Raw genomic sequence first — 20,740 nt, 5'->3', positions numbered from 1 at the left:
CGTCTCTGTGGGAAAGCCCCCCTCCTTCCCTTCCCTTATCCCACACTCCCATCTTCCACTCCTTTTCCTTCTCCATGTCTTTTATGCTTTTCTTAACTTTTGTCATCCTAACACAGGAAATCATTCCTCTTTTTGTTTTAGGTCACATCTCTACCTCTGGAAGGCAGTTTTGTGTTTATGTGGTTGAACATATTTAACAAAAAAAAAAAATTACAATTATGAATCCCTTAAATGAGGCTGGCACAAAGGAGCATGCATATTTGAGTTTATTTTGTCTGTTAATCTCTCAACACAGTGCTGATTCACTGAACGTTAATCACACTGTGAATATATACTCTGTGTTTCGAGCGTAGAAAAATTGGGTTGTGTGGAAAAGCACTTTAATGAGTAAAACAGCAGCACAATGCATAAGATCATGCAGATACAGTTCAAGAACTTCAGTTAATGTTCACATCAAACATGAGAAAAAAGAAAAATGCGATATCTATGACATCAACCGTGACATGACTCTTGGAGCAAGTTTGGCTGGTTTGAGTATTTCAGAACCTTCTGATCTCCTGTAATTTTTTACACACTACAAATCTCTAGAGAATAGTGTGGAAAAACAAACCAAAGAAAAACCTTCACTGTAGGTGGAAACATCTTGCTGACCAGAGAGCTCGGAGGAAAACGTCCAAACTGATTAGAGCTGACAAACAGGCTACAGTTACTCAAATAAGAACTCTTTACCGCTATGGTGAGCAGAAAAGCATCCTTTCAGCCAAGAAAAGGAATCAGAGGCTACGGTGGACTCAGAAGCATCATTTGCTAGAAACTGCTATAAATGTCACAGAAACTTTTCTGCTCTTTCTATGAATATTTATGAAAATTCACAATATGCAAATTGGAAATACCCTCATATTGGATTCAGCCTTGATTTTGGAATTAGAATTATTGAATTGTCAAAGACTAACATCAATAATTATGTTAAAGCACGACAGTGACTGTGGCATCATTTACATCTCCACATATATACTTTCTGCACACTTAGTGGATTAAAAGCAATAATAAACTAGATTTGTAAAGTTCGTCACGACAAACTTTGATGTTGGCTTTGACGAGGCAAGTATTCGCAAAGGCCGGTGCTTTTTGGAGGCGAGTGGACATAAGGGTCAGTGTTACTTTTGGAGGCAAGTGGACAGAAAGATAGAGTGCCAAAACATTTGGAGGCAAGTGGAGACGAGCATGTGACGTCATCAGAATACACGTGAGGAAGTTCCCCTCATTGGGCTGAGTGTTTTGATATGTCACATGTCCATGTTGTAAAAGGTTTTTTGATTTTGCATATTTTGGGGGCGGGGCTGCGGCACAACCGAAAGGCCAGTCGGTACACCAATTTAAAAGTTTGTTCAGAGTATCACCCTAAAGGAGCTGGCCGAGTTTGGTGTAGTTAGTTTGAAAGCTTGCCGAGTTATAAACCATCAAATTTTATAATGGGAGTCTATGGGAAAAAAGGCCATTTTGAGACCCGGTACCGTAAGTACTGGTACTCGGATCGCTTAGAAAAGTCATAGCAACAAACTTCAGACCAGGATCTACAACATATCCGAATTTGGTGCATGTGGCTCGAAAGCTCTAGGCCGCATTAAATTTTATAAATTTTTGTCTAAGCTTAAATAGGAAAACAGAATGTTGGCTTCTACAAAGCTACATAATAAGCTAGAGGAAATATCAGATCTGACTTTTAATTGAAAATTCATAAAATAAAATAAAATTTTAAAAAAGCGTTCTGGGATATATAGTTGCCAGATATTAGAGATGAGTACCAAGGGCTGTTTGGTTCTCTTCCAAAATGCCTGATGCTATCGTGATGAGCCGTGACTCAAATGAAAATCTAGGTTTGTATGTTTGCAGGTTTTGTTTTTTTTGTCATTGCAACACTAACATTCGATGGGAATTTGGATAGTCTCAAAAATGCTTTGATACCTGAGACACAGGTCTAGATTATTTCAGTATTCTGTTTTTCGGATCTAAATAATTGACTCAACAAATCAACACAGGATGCAGTAGGTGCAGCAGCCATCTTGCCTGACTTTTTTTTTTTTTTTTTCCAAAAGGTAATTTCAATGGTTCCTAACAGAAAGGGTTCAAAATAAACATGTACTGCAATATTGTTTGTAAATGCCAGCAGCTTATGAGTGATGTTTTATTACTAAAAGGTTTGTTTCATCCTAATCAACACAATCTTTCGTTCAAATCTTCCACCCATGTTATTGCATCAGCAGCTTTTCCTATTCCAGACTTCAACCAGATTATACCATCACAGCCATGACGATGGGCTGTTTGAGAGCTTTAATCGGCCTCAGCCGTATAAGCCGTAACAGAGGGGCGCGGTACTGAAAAACGGAGCTCTCAGTCGGGCCACAATGCAAAGATGTACCCAAGCAACCACGCCCATCTTCCCACCACACATTTTGATGGCTCCATTTCTGGGGTAGGTACAGTGTGGAAAGACTCCACAGGGGGTGAACTTGTCTCGAACTGCTCTTCTCCGCCTTTGATACCCTGGGGAGCTGCACAAACCCCCAGCCTTGTTTGAAAGCATTTGCCTCTTGCCATCTTGTTCTGTCTTTATTTCATATTTCACTCTCTCCTGCTTTTTGATCTTGAGAACAAAACCCCAACAGTAAGCACAGTCTGTCATGGAGGTTTGCAAACCTGTGTGCTATTTCACTGTTTTACTTTCCTCCTCCATCCTCGTGGTGTTTACATTACTCCTGGAATCACACCTTCAAGTGTGGCTCAGAGTGAATTGTTGTTTTTTTTTTACTTCTTTTTTTTTTTTTTTTTTTTTTAAACGGGGACTCCTTTCTCTGTTCTTCATTAAAGCGTCTTTTTGTTTCTTTCTTAGAAGGAGGAATGGAGGGAGGGACAGACCCCAAATTCACAGAGGGTGGGCTGCTTCTAGGCTTTAGACCCTGAAAAAAAGACTTGTTTGTCAGACTAGATAGAAAGACTCTTGTGAATTCTTTAAAATAAAATTAAAAAAACAACATCTTGGCTTGAGCATCAAGACATTGAGGCGGCATTAGCGGAGTTTCAGAAAAGCATTCTGCGCTTGTCTTTTCAGTTTTCACCCCATTCTATCACCTGATGCAGAATAAACCTTCTTTTAGAGCTTTCTTTCTTTGCAAAGTCACCCACAGAGCCTCTTTCATCAGCCTCTACGATGAATGTGTGACTGTTGGGTACGATCGTACCGTTCTTTTCAGCTCGGAAACTATTCTTTATGAAGTTAGAATCTGTATAATATGGACATACGAATCGGCAGATGAAATTTCCATGAAATTACCTGATTTAACCAGCTGAGATCAAAAGCATTTTTCTTCAGGAGTGTTGAAAATTAAAAATGGATAAAAATAGGCCAACCTTTTAGGAAGTCATAAATTATTCATTGACGCAATAACCAACAGTCACTCAAAACTGTGAGCCATAATTAGAGATTTGACACATGGACGTATGGACACACACACACACACACACACACACACACACACACACACACTTTGTGAGGCCATTACAGAACCCCTTCATTTTGCATCCTCATATTCTCAGTGATTTATCAGAGTGGTCCCTTATCGAACACAGCTAGCAACTAGCTTGCATTTGTTACATATAATACATACACACACAAGTTGGTTGTCTGATTCCTGAAGTGTATTGTCAAATTTGACACTGTAAGAGCACCCAAACTACACTTCATGGCAACAGGTTAGTGGACATCTGCCTATTATGCTCATGTGTGCTTGAGGAACAACTCATTCTTGAATTAGTCCTCCTTTACTGTGGCTCTGGGGATGTGTGTTCATTCAGCCACAAGAGCATTAGTGAGATCAGGCACTGATGATGATGATGATGATGATGATGATGATGATGATGATGGTGAGGAGGTTTAAGGTGCAGTTGGAGATCCAGTTCATCTGAAAAGTATTCAGTGGAGAAAAAAAGTGAGGGCTCTGTGATGTACAGAAGTTCTTCCACTCCAACCTTAAAACACCAGGTCTTAATGGAGCTCACTTTGTGCACAGGTCTTAATGGAGCTCACTTTGTGCACAGGTGCTTTGCCATGCTGGAACAGTGCTTGAGCCTCTTAGTTCCAGTGAAAAGATTTTACAGAGCCATTCTACACTATTGTGTGCTTCCAGTTTTGTAGCAACACTTTAGGGACGGACCATATGTGGGTGTGGGTGTGATGGTAAAGTGTCCACAAACTTTTGGCCATATAGTGTATTTTGTTTAAAAGATATTCTGTTACCTAATTGACTTTTGCAGAAATGACACACATTTACATTTATGGTATTTGGCACATGCAACTTATCAGAGAAACTTAGATTTTTATCTAATTTTATACAACTGAGCAATTGAGGGTTAGCAGTGAGGACCAGCATTGGATGCTTGGTGGTCCTGGAAGTCAAGCTCACAACCTTTCGAGCAATAGTCACACACATTAACCACTAAGCTACCGCATCTACAATCGTTGACCACTTTATTGTACACCTGGTCATCCAGATTCGTCAGATAACCAATCAACCAGTCACGTAAGATACAAGATACAAGAGCAGAATGGTGAATAAATGTGATTCAATGACGTCATACGATTGCATATACTGTACAAGGTGTTCAGTGGGGTTGAATCAGAATCCGGTCTCTGTGCAGGACACTCGAGTTCTTTCACTCCAACCTTCTCAATCCATGTCCTCGTGGAGCTCACTGTGTGCATGAGCATAACGTCATGCTGGAACAGGAAAGCGACTCAAATAAGCACAACCCTGTGATTTCATCATCATGTCTATAAGGTAAACTCAACTAAAAATTCATTTTCGCTATTGTTAACAATGATGTCTATCTCATCCTGTATGCAGGTTTTAAGCCTATGTGTTTTTATATGTCAGTTTTACTCAGCCTGCCTTCCTCCTACCGCTGAGGATTATTATACAGTTTAATGCTGTTCATTGCAGGTTCTTACCAGAAAGCACTTTGCAGCAAACACTTCCTTTTAACATCACAGCAGATTTACAGGTCTTATAAATATAAGCTATAGATACATAAAACGTGACTGTTGTGTTAGAAATCTTTATCAGCACGATCGTAATAGACTATACGTACATATATTTTGCAGTTCACATTTGCATTAGTCTATATACAATGTGTACTAGAAAGCATGCACTCTGAAAACCTTTCATGATGCATTAGAGGACCCGTTGTAAAATCTCTGCTGACACTGCATGGCTGGTTGAGCATGCTGGACAATCATAAGAATCTTTTCTGCAGTCCTGACCATGTTGAAAATGCTCACAGAGACACTATGTCGTGTCCCGCAATGTCTGCTTTGTGACAAATGACAAAGACAAATGAATCCCCAGGTCCAAATCAATCAGTTTGAAACAAAAACAAGCTTTAATCCACTAGAAACCATTTGCATCAATTGGAGCATAAATTGTCCATTTTAGGACAGGTCCATTCCAGGTCCATTCTAACTGATTCAGCCTATTTTGCTAGCAGTCAAAGTCTCGACTCAATCACGACAGCCTGAGCAGGGTCTAATTATTGCTAGACTGCTGAGGTACAGCAAACAGGTTTGGTGTTTAAGTCCACTAGTAAGTGATCCTTCGCTTAGAGACTTCCATGCAAAGTGTGTTATTGCAGCACGTTGCAGCCGACTGAACAGGAATGAACACCTGAACGAAGAGGCCCCAACACAATCAGTAGACAATGATCCGAGACTTACTCTAATGCCGTCTGACGGGGTAACTCGTACAGAATACAGAAAAGAAAACAGAAACCTAGGCGCTCCTTAGAGCACCTTAGATCCGCAGGTGCTGCAATTTTCTGCAAAGATTGACTAACCTAAATTTCACCCATGCCTTTCTTGAAAAAGTGCCAAGATGTCTAGAAACATAATAGCTGGATACAGCAGCATGTCTGAAAGAGAAATATGCTGCAGAAAGATAAATGGTGTGTTTTGGCTGCGGAGAGTACCAGATTCTGGCAACTGTGTTGTTGATAACTAATTATCTTCCATATGTGAAAATCTCCAGCCCACTTTTCTGATGAAAAAAAGAAGAAGAAGAAAACGAAGAAGAAGAAGAAGACATTACGATGTAGACCAGAACCAATCCAGTGTTGGTTTAAGTCAGTTTATTTAAACCTGAACTGGTCTGATTAATAAAACCTGGCCTTTATAATTAACAAATTATTGATTATCTGTGAGTCATAGTTAAACGACAGCTAGTACAGTATGTCTGATAGAAAACAACGAAGCCTTTAAGGGGAAATATTAATTTTTAAGAATAAAGTATAACCAAAAATGATTATTTCCAGGGAGCTATAGAAGAACTATTTGTGGTTTTCTAAAGAAAATTTGGTGTCACCAAAAAAAACCTCTTGAAATCGTTTATTTTCTCAACACTAAAAAATGTCTAAAGAATCATGGACCAAAATTGGTTCTTGTATGGCTTTACTGTAAATATCACTATATATTCTTTTTTGATCACTTTTGTACCAACAAAAAGGTCCTAGGCACCATGATAATGTTGTGGTCAAGATGATCAAGACATCTAAGCAGATAACCTAAAAAAAAGTCATAGTTCTGCTGGCTTAGATAAAACATTCATTAATTTATTCATGAACCACTTATCCTTTACAGGGTCAACCTGGAGTCTATCCCTGGAGACCCAGGACGGGGTACCATCACAAAGCACAATCACACACTCATCAACCCATCACACACGATAAACAATTTAGAGATGCCAATCTACAATGCAGTGTCTTTGGACTGGGGGAAACTCAGGCGCACTGAGAACCTGGAGGAAACCCCTGAAGCACAAGGAGAACATGCAGGATCATTTATCATAAGATTCCAAAACTTTTGTGAACATTCACTAGCCATGATTACAGTAAAGCACATTAAACTGATACTCATTACAAGTTAAACTATAGTGACTTTTCTGAATATAGTGAAAGGTTGCTGATGCATGCACCATATGGGTCATGATGGTGACCGACTACGTTTTTTTTTTTTTTTCCCGCATTGGCCAGAGAAGTGCTTGTGTTTTCCACACTCTCTCAGTGGGACAGGTGACATGAGCGCGGTGGGAGCGCTAGACAATTACCTCGGCTTGGACGCTGTCACCTCAATCTGAAACACCCTCTGGCAGTCTTTCTTTTTTCCGCCTGCATGGGCACATTCGAAACAACTTTCCCCATACTTTTTAGTCTTTTTCTGTATTCTTCTTAAAATAAAAACAAACTGACTACATTTCTTTCTGAATACAGCGAGGCTGGGGGTTTCTTCTTCTACGGCATCACCTGTGTGGTTTGTATCTTTTCCCACTGATCACACCAGACCTCTCATGGACGTCATTCAGGAACACACAGGCGCACAGGCTGGCACACCCGAGACATTGATACAGGTCTGCTGGGTTTTTTTTTGTGTAATTGCATGTGCGTGTGTCTGAGAGAAAGTGTGAAAGTGCTTACACACTGTAATGAGTGCAATATACACAGTGACGTTCATGCACAAGAAACAATAGCCTTGTTTATGTAAACAGCATTTAATTTTTTTCTATTGCTTATAATGTAGGCAGCATTTATCCAAGTCCCATATGTATATACAGTATATATATATATATATATATATATATATATATATATATATATATATATATATACGTATATATATATATATATATATATATATATATATATATATATATATATATATATACGTATATATATATATATATATATATATATATATATATATATATATATATATATATACGTATATATATATATATATATATATATATATATATATATATATATATATATATATATATATATATATATATATATATATATATACGTATATATATATATATATATATATATATATATATATATATATATATATATATATATTGACACACACACATACATACACTCGCAGTTCATTTTGGGTCAGTTTTTCCCCATCTTGCAACACATGTAGTCCCAAAAGCAACATGCTAATGCATCTACCCTCAATCCCCTGTTCGACTCTTCAAAGCTTAAAAAAAAAAAAATCCACAACGAACCCATAACACACTTGAAGCTTGTGCCTGTGTAGAAGTATGAATGCATGCTAGAATGTCTGACAGTGAGCAAAAAACATGAGCAACATGAACACACACCACAATTTAAGATTAGCTCAGGGAGCTTGGAGTGTATGACATGGAGTCATTTCCTGTTAAATCAAAGCTGGGGTAACATCAGGCTTTATAAAAACAAGTGAGAGAAAGAGAGAGAGAAAGAGAGAGAGAAAGAGAGAGAGAGAGAGAGAGAGAGAGAGAGAGAGAGAGAGAGAGAGAGAGAGAGAGAGAGAGAGAGAGAGAGGAACAGGAAAGAAAGAATGTCTCTATTTATTAGAATATCACAGTTCATCACTCATTTAAAGCAGTTTTAAGCTTTTACTGTATATAAAGTTTTTTTTTTGCATGTTTCAAACATATTCTAATTTTTCTTTATTTAAATGCAAAGTCTATGGAGGAGTACGACAGATTTTCACTTCAGTGTAAGTTATATACTGTATATAACTGTGTATGTGACGAAATCTTATATCTTGAATTAGGGCTTATAACTGATTACATAACTAGAGATAATAGAGATAATTACAACAAAAAAATTAACCAAACATTTCAAATAAGATACAATGCCAATATGAGATATATATATATATATATATATATATATATATATATATATATATATATATATATATATATATATATATATATATATATAAACCTAAATATCAATAACATATTTATTAATATACAATTATATGATCATCCCAGGAAATGGAACCGTCATGGACCATTAAGACACATCATCATTTTTATCCAGTTATAGTTGCATTTAATGTTGTGGAACGTGATCTAAATAATTTAGCTCTTGAATTAGATCAGCTATAAACAGTTGTTCCCTTACCAGCCATTTTTTGTCCCTCTCTTAAAATGAATTAGGACAAATATCAGAAGGCTTGTTACATAACATAAAAGATTAAAAAAGTGCAAATTTTCTACAGTAACTTTTCAACTCTAATCAAATTTAAGGATTGTGTTGGGGAATATTTTCCTCTAACATTACTTCACATCATGCTTAAATCGTTTCTCGGTTAAACGTACAAGAAGTACAAGAAGTCTTCACACAAAAATGAAGATTTAAAGATCTGAAGAAGTCGAATCTCTCTAAGCTCGGATGACACGTTGAACGACACATTGAAAGCTCAAAAAAAAAAACAGTTAGCAAGATTAAAAATGGTACAAAAAAAATTCCACACACAATTCCCAATGATCTAATTTGGCATCCCTGTGTATGACGTACAGCAGTTTTTTCACTGCTGCTAGGACAATACTTATTTAACCTTGACCTCCAATTACAAGATCAAAACCATCACCGTGAAAACATCAGTTACCCCGGTGCCCCCAGCAGGCATCTTCAGCACGGCCGTTCAATGCAAAATAAATCAGAACAAAAGTGATGCTGCAGTGATTTATGAAGAGTCGCTCAGGGCAGGACCTCTGTTTGTACTGGGAGCTTTGATCAAGCACAGCCAGTCCTGCACCGTTAATCAATACGTGCTGGGCTCCGTAATCAGATGGACTTATACATCACTCGCTGCTGTTGTAACATATTAAACCTAATGCTTTCATAACAGAATCATATTTGATTAAATGAGAGTTGAGTAATGCATCATTGTTTTAAAGGTCTGCGTTTCTGCTTCAAACTTTCACTCAAAAACCTTCTCGCTTTTATCTGTGGATATAAAAGGATCATTTTCAAAACACTTTGTTGTAGCGATTATTATTACTGATTGTCCTGGTGTTTTTATTTTAGGGGTAATTATCATTTCTGTGCTTTTTTGCTTCTGTTTTATTGTCTTTTATCACTATTTAGATCTAGTATATAACTGCTAATTTTATTCCTCTAGTTTTCTGGGCTTTTTAAGGATTGTTGGGATTGTTGTTGTTTAATTAATCATTGTTTTATACTTACAGTTTATCATTTAATTTTTTTTAGCAATTTATTTTATACACTGTTTCTGTTTCTTTATTTTGTTTGGTTCTTACCTTCCTTCCTGTTTCCTTCTTTTGTTTGTTTTTTCCTTCCTTTCTGTTTCCTTCTTTTGTTTGCTGCTTTCCTTCCTTTCTGTTTCCTGTTTCTGTTTATTTCCTTCCTTCTTTCATTGCTATTTTGTTTTGTATCCTCATTTCTTCTTTCCTTCCTTTTTGTTTCTTAATTTAGTCCCTCATTCCTTTGTTTCATTTATTTCTTCTTTTGTCTCCATCCTTCCTTTTCCATTTGTGTGCTTCCCTCCTTTATTCCTTCTTTTTTCCTTACGTCTTTTGTTTGCTTTAATCCTTCATTCTGGTCTTAGATTCCTTCCTTCCTTCCTTCCTTCCTTCCTTATTTTGTTTTGTTGCTTCATTCATTCATTCATTCATTCATTCATTCATTCATTCATTCATTCCTTTTTGTTTTTTTTTATTCCTTTCTTCATTCCTTCTTTTGTATTTTTGTTTCCTTCTTTCCTTCCTTCCTTTGTTTATTTTAATCCTTCATCCCTTTCCCTTCATTCCTCATTCCAAGGCATCACCAGCACATGCCAGTAACCAATTATGAATACACCATTAAGTAGACTGGCTATAATAAATTGCCATAAACTGTATATGAATGAGTGTGTTAATGTTGTGTGTGAATTCTTGTGTTGTGATGGACTGGCTTCCCATACAGGGTATATTCCCACCTCACACCCAGTGCTCCCAGGACAGGCTCCGGATTTACCGCAACTCTGACCAGGATAAAGTGCTTACTGAAAGTGAGAGAGAGAGAGAGAGAGAGAGAGAGAGAGAGAGAGAGAGAGAGAGAGAGAGAGTCTTTATTTTCTATCCATTTCTATTATCCTCGCCTGCTTTGTAAAAGCCTGTTCTCCCTCAGAGTTTGCTGACTTAAATTAAGGGTTGAATTGAATCGAACAGACATTTTATGTAAATAGAAGCGTTCTTTCCTACAGGAACATGTTTTTATGTCCCCTATTGTCTGCAATGTGCCAGTTGATTTTATGTGTGATTTGCATTTAGTGGTGCCTCAGAAAGCTCCTAATAACAGCAGATTGTGGGCTAAAAACACATTCATCTTCTCCACTTTTCAGCAGCTGCAGGGCTGCAGGACTCCCAGCATCAGACCGTGTGGATTTATAGAGATCCTGCTCAGGTCTTTCCTGTTACTCCTCAGTCTGTTTTAGATACATGGACATCTCTGTGCTTTGTTTGGTGTTTGTTTGTTTACTTCCTTTATTTGTTTGTTTAATTCTTTCCTTCATATTTTGTTTTGTTTCTTCATTCTTTCATTCCTTTTATTTGTTTCCTTTCCTCCTTGGTTTCTTTTTTTCCCCTCATTTTGTTTATTTCCTCTTTTTGTTAGTTTGATTTGTTTCTTTCTTCTTTGGCTTGTATCCTTCCTTCCTTTGTTTATTTCCTTCATTAATTCCACCTATTTTTCTTTATTCCTTCTTTCGTTCCTTGCTTCCTTCCTTTGTTTGTTTTCCTTTCTTCATTCCTTCCTATTTTGTTGTCTTCCTTCCTTCCTTCCTTCCTTCCTTCCTTCCTTCCTTCCTTCCTTCCTTCTTTCCGTCCTTTTCTTTTTCCTTTTTTCATTCCTTCCTATTTTGTTTTCTTTCTTTCTCCTTCCTTCCTTCCTTCCTTCCTTTCTCCTTTTTTCATTCATTCCTATTTTGTTTTCTTTCTTTCTCCTTCCTTCCTTCCTTCCTTCCTTCCTTCCTTCCTTCCTTCCTTCCTTGCTTCTTAGCTTTGTTTGTTTGATTCCTTCCTTACTTGTTTAGTTTGTTTCATTTCCTTCCTTCCATTGTTTCCTTCCTTCCTTCCTTCCTTCCTTCCTTCCTTCCTTCCTTCCTTCCTTCCTTCCATTGCTTCCTTCCTTTCTTTTTTGTTAGTGTGTTTCCGTCTTTCATTCCTTCCTTTGTTTATTTTAATACTTCCTTCCTTTCATGGATTATTCTTTCCTTCCTTTGTTTTCTTTCCTTTGCATCAGGATCGTAAACAGTACGACACAACAGTAATGTCACAAGAGTAGAAGTTCTATCATGAGCAAGTAATGAGGCTCTAATAGACCACATTCATTAACATGAATGATGGGGAGTGCTGAGTATGTGCCTGTTTAGGGTCGTACTGCTTTCATTTAGGTAACTTGTTTGCTTATATTTGAGGAAATAAAAATAAAAATCGTTAGAAAATATTTCATGTTGGATAAAACAAAAATAAAACAAACAAAAATGAGAACTGAATGAAGGATAAAAAAAAAAACAGTCCTACCTACAGCTATAAAATAATAACAAGGTTAATTAATTTTTTTTAAAGTTTTTAAAGTTAAGTTTTTTCAGGGTTCCCACTCTTTTTCAGAGATCATTTTCCAGGACTTTTCAAATTTAGCAAAAAAAGACAAGGCTCACAGATTCACGGCCTAAAGTAATATGTTCTTCTCTCCAGAAGTCTTAAAAACAACGTACACTTTATGGCTATTACTTAACTATACTTTTAAAGACAATTTGTCATGTGAATGAAATTTCATTCATTCATTCATTCATTCATTCATTCATTCATCTTCTACCGCTTATCAGAACTACCTCGGGTCACGGGGAGCCTGTGCCTATCTCAGGCGTCATTGGGCATCAAGGCAGGATACACCCTGGACGGAGTGCCAACCCATCGCAGGGCACACACACACACTCTCATTCACTCACGCACTCACCCACTACGGACAATTTTCCAGAGATGCCAATCAACCTACCATGCATGTCTTTGGACCGGGGGAGGAAACCGGAGTACCCGGAGGAAACCCCCGAGGCACGGGGAGAACATGCAAACTCCACACACACAAGGCGGAGGCGGGAATCAAACCCCCAACCCTGGAGGTGTGAGGCGAACGTGCTAACCACTAAGCCAACGTGCCCCTGAATGAAATTTCAACATTTATAAAATAAAAAGACGGCACATATTAATACCCTCTCCTTTCTCAGGCCGATGCCGTCATGCATGCTTTAGTTTGCTGTGCATTCCCCTTGCACATGATATTCAGATTAACAAGGTTAATATAACCTGCTTACCCGTCACCATTTGCTGAAAACATTCAAGCACTTAAACCATTCCTAGCACCTGAAACTGCCAACACAAGACAGCGTCATCCAGCGAGATTAAACAGCATAACAAAAACTCAGCGTCCCTGAACAAAGCGCTTTCTGTTACTAACGTTAATTGTTTCGACCAGTTGTAAACCATTCTTTAAATGATCAAGAACATTTAAAAATAATAATTTTCCAGGACAACAAGATTTTTTCCAGGACAATTTATGTTTTCTCTCATTTTCCATGTGTTTTCCAGGACTGGAACATTGGTCATTAATTTTCCAGGATTTCCAGGTTTTCCAGGACGCGTGGGAACCCTGTTTTTTATTCTAAATATTTTATAAGCAGAAACTTTACTAACAATAACAGTGAATAAAATGTGACTGAGCCGTAACAAGCCAAGGTGTTGAAGCACAACCAAGTCAACAGGAAGCTATTAGTGTTATTTGGGACTGATGGTGCCTCCTAAAGCAGCAGCTGATATTTTGGGGTGTTTTTTGTGAATGTGTGTCACTTGTCATGAAAGGTGGTGTGATGAACACTGCATAAATAAGGCAGATTTGCAGATTTATCTTGAAGTCATTTGAAATTCTACTTTCTTTTATTTAATGAGTACATGCAGAAAAATTACTGTAATCAACTTACTGTAGACCATTTTAGTTCTATTCTATAATTTGATTCTAGTTTTATAATTATATTTCTCTTGTCGCTTTGTTTCATTTCCTTCCTTTCTGTTTCTTTCTTTTGTTTGGTTCTTACCTTCCTTTCTGTTTCCTTATTTTGTTTGTTTCTTTCCTTCCTTTCTGTTTCTTTCTTTTGTTTGTTTCCTTCCTTTCTGTTTCCTTCTTTTGTTTTGCTTTTGTTTCCTTCCTTTCTATCTCCTTCTTTTGCTTTTGTTTCCTTCCTTTCTGTTTTCCTCTTTTGTTTGTTTCCTTCCTTTCTGTTTCCTTCATTTGTTTGTTTCTTTCCTTCCTTTCTGTTTCCCTCTTTTGTTTGTTTCCTTCCTTTCTGTTTCCTTCTTTTATTTGTATTTTTGTCCTTTCTATTTCCTTCTTTTGTTTTTGTTTCCTTCCTTTCTGCTTCCTTCTTTTGTTTGTTTCTTTCCTTCCTTTCTGTTTCCCTCTTTTGTTTGTTTCCTTCCTTCCTTTCAAGTTTCAAGTTTATTTTATTTGTATAGCGCTTTTTACAATGGACATTGTCTCAAAGCAGCTTTACAGAACATAAACATAGAACAGAAGATAAACATAAGGAGTAATATAGAGAATTAATATAATAAAAATTCAAGATATATATAGTTCACAGTGTGTATGTATGTATGTATGTATGTATGTATATGTATTTATCCCCAATGAGCAAGTCTGAGGTGACTCAGGCAGCAGTGGCAAGGAAAAACTCCCTTAGATTGGTAAAGGAAGAAACCTTGAGAGGAACCAGACTCAAAGGAAACTTTCTGTTTCCTTCATTTGTTTGTTTCTTTCCTTCCTTTCTGTTACCCTCTTTTGTTTGTTTCCCTCCTTTCTATTTCCTTCTTTTGTTTGTTTCTTTTCTTCCTTTCTGTTCCTTCTTTTGTTTCTTTCTTTGTTCGCTCTTTTTTGTCCACCTGTTCTCACAGTTCTTATCCTATTACAGACGAACCCAATGTGATCTAATGTGCTGTTCATGCTGAGATGCTTTTTTCTACCTGTGGCTGTAGAGTGTTATCTATTTTTTGTTTTATGCATCATTGTGTATAAAATCTAGCAAATGTTTGTGTGTAGATCCCAGAGGATCAATGTTTCTAAAATATTCAGAAGAGCTCATCTGGCATTCTTGGACAACTCATCTTGGACAACCACGCCATGGTCCAAGTCACTGAGATGTTGTTCATCATTCTGATGTTTGACATGAACATTACCTGAAGCTCTTGATTCGTATCTGCAGGATTGTATGCTTCGTGCTGTTGCTACACTATTGTCCGGATGAAAAATTGCATGAAAGTGCAGGTAAATGTAAAGCTGTGAAGAAAGCTCTAATGCAGGCTGAGGTCCTTCTCTGCTCTAACAATGATGGTAATGAGTTTTCATTCCAAGCACCAGGTTACAGATTGAGGTCTCTGTCTTTCACACACAGGCTCATGTGCGATGATGATGATGGTAATGAGTGTGCAGGCAGAGACTGGAGGTTAAGGACTAAAGTCTGTTGGGAGAAAGCTCTGAGCTGTCGTCAAGCACGACCATCATCAGGGAGTCTGTGTGTCTCTCTCATGGCATGGGGGAAGTGTGTGTGAACCTCTCTGGAGCAAATGTCCTCTTCCAGCTCTCATGTAGTGCTGAAAACAAAAGGGTGTTGGATTTTCCAGGTCAGGTAGTTGTTACACATTATGACTGGGTGTATATATGTGTGTATGTGTGTTTGTGTGTGTGTAAGACTTACAATGTCAAGCTGAAAAGTTGGACTGATTAAAGTATGGTTAGAGGTGAGGATAAAGTTTGGACATTTTTTCAGGCCTTGAGCAAGATGAACTAAAAAATTCACTTCATTCACATCACTTTCAATCAGAAATTTGATTCAATCATCACTTTCAATCAGAAATTTTTCAAAAAGAAATTTTCAGTTTATTTTATTTTATTTTTTCTGATATAATTCTGGAAAAAAACAGCACTTAAAAAACATAGATGTTTTTTAACATCTAATTGTAGTGTGTCTGTGTGTGTGTGTGTGTGTGTGTGTGTGTGTGTGTGTGTGTGTGTGTGTGTGTGTGTGTATGTGTGTGTTTTCCGGTTCAGCTAATTGGTGATTCCTGGTCCCTGATGATAAAACCCAGGTGTTTGTTCTAAGCATCTGTCAACCTTCATGTGGTTCAGACAATAGACACCTGTTCCACATTATACTTCCTCCTCACACACACACACACACACACACACACACACACACACACACACACACACACACACACACGACTTTCTCTTCTCATCACTAATTGCATGTCTGTTCTAAAGTACTAGCTCAGATTAGTACTATTAGTTTATTTCTTTTTTTCCCATTATAACAAATGGGAGACAATTTTTCCGTCTGCAGTTCCTCAGAGTCGGCATTCACTCTGCACACCTAGATATAGATCATATTTAAGATATTTAAGTTAAATTCAAACAACTAGCACTTTATATTTAGCATTATTTCCATTCTGCTTTCTTCAACAACAGCTCTAAACACAACATGCTTATACCTGCACCTTCCTTCGTCATTTTCACTGCTTGCAAATGAGCTTTAAAATCCCCAATGACTGAATAATCCCCAGATTTATGTAAGACTGAATAAAATGTCAGACATGATTCTGAAGCTAACGTGAACACTATGACAGTTTTAGATTAGTAAAAACATTGCTTGGTCTTTTACTAAACTTCTTTTCCATGTTTCCTGGGACTGTTAGGAAAGCTGACAGGAATGAAACCTGATGTGGTTTTCTGATGTTGTAGCCCGTTTGACCTTAAATGCACTGCTTTGGAGCACAGAGATCTGCAGGGGGTCGTACGATACGAAGAGCTTCGAGGATCATAAAAGACCCCGGCCTACCGAGACACAGTCTCTTTTCTCCAGCATCAGAGATCACACAAACAGACTCAGGGACGGTTTTATCCTCCAGGCGACACGGCTGTTTAATAATAACCACTCACACCACTAAAGAACATTTGCATTCTCACTCCACATTTAGGATCGTTACAGGGTGTGTAATTACACTCCACTGCTGCACTCTGCACTTTAAGTGACTGCTGTTAACCGCTCTGTTTACACACTGCACTGTCATATCCACACAAAACAAATACTGCACGTTATGCATAAACTGTTTTATTTTTAGTCTTTAAGTATGTATGTATGTGTGTGTTTGTGTGTGTGTGTGTGTGTGTGTGTGTGTGTGTAAACAATGACATAACTGTTGGTGCCAGATGGTCCAATTTGATCATTTCAGAATTCTTTAATCTCCTGGGACTTTCAACACACACACACACATGCACACACATACACACACACAAACCAAAACGTCTTTTGTTTTGGTCTACATCTTGGAAAATCCAACTGATGAGAGCGATCAGAGGAGACTGGAAAAATCCTAGGTGATTTTTTCCCCCTAATATTCAGCAGTCCAGTTTGTGAGCGAGTCTGTTTCCACTATAGCTTCAGGTTCCTATTCTGGGCTGACAGGAATGGAACCTGATTTGGTTTTCTACGGTTGTAGCACATCCACCTCAAGGTTTAAGAATGTGTGCATACTTAGATGCTTTTCTGCATGGCATGTTTGTAAAGAGTGATTACATGAGTTACTATATCCTTCCTGGAAGCTCTATATTACTGAAGATCTGAACGGTGACGATGAGCATGACACGCTCGTGCATTTTGGGTGAGACAGGATTAGAAGCGATGATGAACATTTAAGGTGTAATATACTGCCTAGAATTACTAATGACAGCTAATCCTGAAATAAAATGCCTTTATGATAGTTCCACTGAAAAACATTAAAATGTTCGGTGCTACAAGTATAGAGGAAATTACATTTTAGCTCAGAAAAGCAGAACTTCTGGGGGTTGTTTAAGCCATTTTGGCAGACACCCTTATCCAGAGCATATTGCATTTATCTTGTTTATACTTTTCAGCTGAGCAATTGAGGGTTAAGGGCCTTACTTAAGGGCCCATGAGTGGCACTTGGCGTCTCTGGGATTTGAACTTCTGACCCCTCTTTTTCTTCTCTGCATTAAACCTTCATGTCATGTCAATATTGCTGAGCTAAGAATAGCACACTAGCACACTTTCACACAAGTAAGAAAAAAAGCACAAACCTGATTCTCATCATAGTAGCTGATAGTAAATAAAATGTCGTTAAATACGTTTATTTGAGGTTTGGGGTGGATTAATATCTAATCCGAAAATGTTATATGACGAGTTTTTGTACAGGCGTTCTTTTTATTGATGTTATATTGTATATTATAGTATATAATGCTATATTACATAAGATGGTGTGTTGTGCTGAGCTTTAAGTGGTGAAATATGGAATAAACAAAACAAATAATGAAGAAAAAAAGAGAAATCCTTCCCCTCACTCTTACTTCTTATTTAAAGGATAATAATAATGTCATATGTTTTTAACAGGTAAGTGGCCTCTACTTGAATCCATCACTTGAATCCATATCTGAGCCCTGTCTCTCTCTCTCTCTCTCTCTCTCTCTCTCTCTCTCTCTCTCTCTCTCTCTCTCTCTCTCTGTCTCTCTCTCTCTCTCTCTCTCTCTCTCTCTCTCTCTCTCTCTCTCTGTATCCTGTTTGTCACTCTCTTGCTCTATGCCTTGAGACATACACAGAGAAGTAGACCACGTTTAATGCAACTGCCCTGAAATAACCTAATGCCAAAAGCTGCTTGAAAGGTCGAAGCATAAAATGTTCTGCTCCACTTAGGATTCTAACAATTTCAGAGGATGATGAATAAAAAAGATGATAAAGATGATGATGATGATGATGATGAGGTTGTTATTCCTTAGTAAACTGATTTACTGTAACACTGTAGTATTAAAGCACTTTCCCGTAATGGGCGACATTACTGCATACAACAGCAATAAATCACACAGGCTTAAGCATGAGATCGGATATAATCCTTACTCTCTGCTTCTTCCTGTAAAGTGACTGCATGTTGACAGCAGCTGTGTGTATTGCATTTTACCCCTAAGTTAAGTGCACCAATAAAACCGACCGAAGATAGCAAGAGATTCCGGACTAAATCTGGTAGTTTAGGCACTTTTGGTAATGGCAAGGGGTTTGTGGTTGAAGAGTGTGGCTAAGGAAGGGTGCTGAAAAAAAAAGATTCATTGTCATTCATAAGAAATTAGCAGTTTAGGACTAGTTTTTCCTAGGAACTCAAAAGTACATTGTGTTTTTTTCTAAAACACTTAATTTCATGCCATAGAGCGCTTCTTGTTTTGTTCCTCTCTGAGCCTCATATGCTTTTTCGAAATAATGCTGATGTTAGTATTGTCCTTGGTTGTGACAGAATCAAGGTCATTGAACTGTACAGCCACAAATGTATTCGTGTCTGTGACTCTGTGTGTGTGTGTGTGTGTGTGTGTGTGTGTGTGTGTGTGTGTGTGTGTGTGTGTGTGTGTGTGTTATGTACTAGGGCTAAGAGCACAGCCTTCAGGACCCATAGCACATCAATATTACAACACTGGGCTGAGGGCACACAGATGAACACATGAAATATTTATCATATCACCTCTCTCTACATCCATTCTCATTCTCTCACTTGCAGGTCATTTTTGTGCACAACGAACACCCCTGGGTACCTGCAGGTTTACATAAGCCTGGATGATCCAACTAGAGTTTAATCACAGATTTACAAGATGGCTATGTGTTGTTTAATGATATTCTCACGTTGATGATTTCAACTGGATAGCCGACTTTAACAATAGAGATGCAGGAAATTCTTTCAGCTGGCAAAGTGAATACATTTAATTTACAGACTTTAATGAATACAATTCAGATATACAGCAAAACTCCTTTGAGTGAAGTTTAAAATAAAAGCATTTTTGAATAAATCAGTTTTAAGCTGTATTACATAATCATTGTCGCTATCAGCATTAGCATACTGCGATGTTATGATTTACACTTCCAGTAAGTTTTAGTACAAGCTCAGCTCTGCAGGCTGTTCACATAAACTAAAGGCTCCCTTGAACTTGTCCATAAAATCACTGCTTCTGAGGAGTAATAGAATAATATGACCGTTAATGACTAATGACAGGGATAATATCTAATTGTGCTAGACCATGTGCTTCGTACAAAAGTAGATACACAATTTAATGGACAACTCAAAACACCAATGGTCTTAAAGCAGTTTCACAGTATATAAGAAAAAGATTTTATATTATACAAAGATTAATATTATAAAAAGTTCAAGATTCATTTTAGACTTATATTTAAATGTGTTTTGTATTTATCCCTAATGAGCAAGTCTGAGGTGACCGAGGACACTGAGGTTTTCTGTGGTGAGAAAAAGCTCCCTTAGATGGAAGAGGAAGAAACCTTGAGAGGAACCAGACTCAAAAGGGAACCTCATTCTCATTTGGGTGACACTGGAGGGTGTGATTATAAACTATTATATACACCGTAGAGTGTTATTATGAATACTTATGTGTTAAAGCAGGGAAATGACCAAACTGCCTTGCTAAGACTCTGTATGTAGGACAGCAGTTGGACACCTGTACTGTAAAACAGTGGAAATACAGTAGATAATATTTGTATTTTTCTTACACAGTGAAACTGCTAATAAGTTAATGCCTAATCCCAGCCCACATGTAGTCACTTCATCTGATCCTTTTATCTGAAGCAGAATGATATTTATCTATAGATAAACTCATCTAATGATCTCATCTCTATCTGGTTGCCCCAATTAGAACAAAGTCACAACTCAGCCTTAATGAGGCTCTATCTCAGGAATGGTATGACGTAGATATGGGCCACTTTTGCCCCAAAATGAAAATGCTGCAAATTTTAGAGTTGTTT

The sequence above is a fragment of the Tachysurus vachellii genome, chromosome 12, assembly GCF_030014155.1.
Source record: "Tachysurus vachellii isolate PV-2020 chromosome 12, HZAU_Pvac_v1, whole genome shotgun sequence".
Classification (NCBI taxonomy): Eukaryota; Metazoa; Chordata; class Actinopteri; order Siluriformes; family Bagridae; genus Tachysurus; species Tachysurus vachellii.
Note: the sequence above shows the minus strand (reverse complement) of the source record.